Genomic DNA, 2,500 nt, shown 5'->3' with positions numbered 1-2,500 from the left:
ACCCAACCGTGCTGCGTTGCAAAGGCCCGGCAAAGCTGCAGCAGCTGAATGGCCCGACCAAGCCGCCTGCCTGAGTTGAGCCCGCAGGCAAGTGTTGGGAGGAATGGCGAGGACGCAGAGAGCAGCAAAAGGTTGGCCTGCCTCTGGTGTGGAGAGTGCTTGGCGTGAGCAGTCACTGCTGGCCGCAAAAGCCTACTGCACCTGGTATTCCCAGGCGGTCTCCCATCCAAGTACTAACCAGGCCTGAGTCTGCTTAGCTTCCGAGATCAGACGAGATCGGGCGTTTTCAGACTAGTATGGCCGTAGGCATCTGCAGCACCGTCTTCTCGCCTATTCAAGCTGGCCACCCTAGCACCCTCGCCACTTCTTCTTTCCGGTTGTTTTCAATTTTTTCTCTCTCTTTTTCTACTTCTACTTCTACTTCTCCTCCTCTTTCTCTCCTTCTCCTGCTAATTCTAGCCTATATGCCTGATACTCGCTCCCCTTCATGCCATCCCCACCGAGCTCTCTTTTTTCTTCTCCACCTCCTCAAGGAAAACTGCAAGCCCCGCCTACCTCACACCAGCCTGCCGCCTGCACGCTGCTGCCTTTCCACATTGCAACGCTGCGCACTTCTCTCAGCACAGCCAGCACAAGGGTCAGGCAGGCAATGCAAGCCAGCTCTCTCTTCCTTCGCTTTCCACACCAGCCCCAATGCCACAACTTGCATTCATGCGGCGCCTTCAGGCTAGGAGAGAGAACGTCCTGCCGACACACTGGCTTGCGGCCACACGGGCCAGCTGGCGTGCCCATCAAAGTGCAGCACGCCAAGGCACACAACCGTGCTGCGTTGCAAAGGCCCGGCAAAGCTGCAGTAGCTGAATGGCCCGACCAAGCCGCCTGCCTGAGTTGAGCCCGCAGGCAAGTGTTGGGAGGAATGGCGAGGACGCAGAGAGCAGCAAAAGGTTGGCCTGCCTCTGGTGTGGAGAGTGCTTGGCGTGAGCAGTCACTGCTGGCCGCAAAAGCCTACTGCACCTGGTATTCCCAGGCGGTCTCCCATCCAAGTACTAACCAGGCCTGAGTCTGCTTAGCTTCCGAGATCAGACGAGATTGGGCGTTTTCAGACTAGTATGGCCGTAGGCATCTGCAGCACCGTCTTCTCGCCTATTCAAGCTGGCCACCCTAGCACCCTCGCCACTTCTTCTTTCCGGTTGTTTTCAATTTTTTCTCTCTCTTTTTCTACTTCTACTTCTACTTCTCCTCCTCTTTCTCTCCTTCTCCTGCTAATTCTAGCCTATATGCCTGATACTCGCTCCCCTTCATGCCGTCCCCACCTAGCTCTCTTTTTTCTTCTCCACCTCCCCAAGGAAAACTGCAAGCCCCGCCCACCTCACACCAGCCTGCCGCCTGCACGCTGCTGCCTTTCCACATTGCAACGCTGCGCACTTCTCTCAGCACAGCCAGCACAAGGGTCAGGCAGGCAATGCAAGCCAGCTCTCTCTTCCTTCGCTTTCCACACCAGCCCCAATGCCACAACTTGCATTCATGCGGCGCCTTCAGGCTAGGAGAACGTCCTGCCGACACACTGGCTTGCGGCCACACGGGCCAGCTGGCGGGCCCATCAAAGTGCAGCACGCCAAGGCACCCAACCGTGCTGCGTTGCAAAGGCCCGGCAAAGCTGCAGCAGCTGAATGGCCCGACCAAGCCGCCTGCCTGAGTTGAGCCCGCAGGCAAGTGTTGGGAGGAATGGCGAGGACGCAGAGAGCAGCAAAAGGTTGGCCTGCCTCTGGTGTGGAGAGTGCTTGGCGTGAGCAGTCACTGCTGGCCGCAAAAGCCTACTGCACCTGGTATTCCCAGGCGGTCTCCCATCCAAGTACTAACCAGGCCTGAGTTTGCTTAGCTTCCGAGATCAGACGAGATCGGGCGTTTTCAGACTAGTATGGCCGTAGGCATCTGCAGCACCGTCTTCTCGCCTATTCAAGCTGGCCACCCTAGCACCCTCGCCACTTCTTCTTTCCGGTTGTTTTCAATTTTTTCTCTCTCTTTTTCTACTTCTACTTCTACTTCTCCTCCTCTTTCTCTCCTTCTCCTGCTAATTCTAGCCTATATGCCTGATACTCGCTCCCCTTCATGCCACCCCCACCGAGCTCTCTTTTTTCTTCTCCACCTCCTCAAGGAAAACTGCAAGCCCCGCCTACCTCACACCAGCCTGCCGCCTGCACGCTGCTGCCTTTCCACATTGCAACGCTGCGCACTTCTCTCAGCACAGCCAGCACAAGGGTCAGGCAGGCAATGCAAGCCAGCTCTCTCTTCCTTCGCTTTCCACACCAGCCCCAATGCCACAACTTGCATTCATGCGGCGCCTTCAGGCTAGGAGAGAGAACGTCCTGCCGACACACTGGCTTGCGGCCACACGGGCCAGCTGGCGTGCCCATCAAAGTGCAGCACGCCAAGGCACACAACCGTGCTGCGTTGCAAAGGCCCGGCAAAGCTGCAGCAGCTGAATGGCCCGACCAAGCCG

General features: G+C 57.2%; 3 non-coding genes across 3 annotated transcripts; all 3 read right to left on the bottom strand.

Annotated features, from left to right (window-relative positions):
* Positions 1–189: 189 nt before the first annotated feature.
* LOC140414554 (5S ribosomal RNA) lies at positions 190–308 on the bottom strand. The gene has a single exon (XR_011943692.1). It is a non-coding gene; the product is annotated as a 5S ribosomal RNA (ribosomal RNA).
* Positions 309–1,002: 694 nt separating this feature from the next.
* On the bottom strand, positions 1,003–1,121 carry LOC140414574 (5S ribosomal RNA). Its single transcript, XR_011943712.1, has one exon. It is a non-coding gene; the product is annotated as a 5S ribosomal RNA (ribosomal RNA).
* Positions 1,122–1,811: 690 nt separating this feature from the next.
* LOC140413970 (5S ribosomal RNA) lies at positions 1,812–1,930 on the bottom strand. The gene has a single exon (XR_011943118.1). It is a non-coding gene; the product is annotated as a 5S ribosomal RNA (ribosomal RNA).
* Positions 1,931–2,500: the final 570 nt, after the last annotated feature.

Source organism: Scyliorhinus torazame, chromosome 4 (assembly GCF_047496885.1).
Source record: "Scyliorhinus torazame isolate Kashiwa2021f chromosome 4, sScyTor2.1, whole genome shotgun sequence".
NCBI lineage: Eukaryota > Metazoa > Chordata > Chondrichthyes > Carcharhiniformes > Scyliorhinidae > Scyliorhinus > Scyliorhinus torazame.
This window is presented reverse-complemented; position numbering and strand designations above follow the sequence as displayed.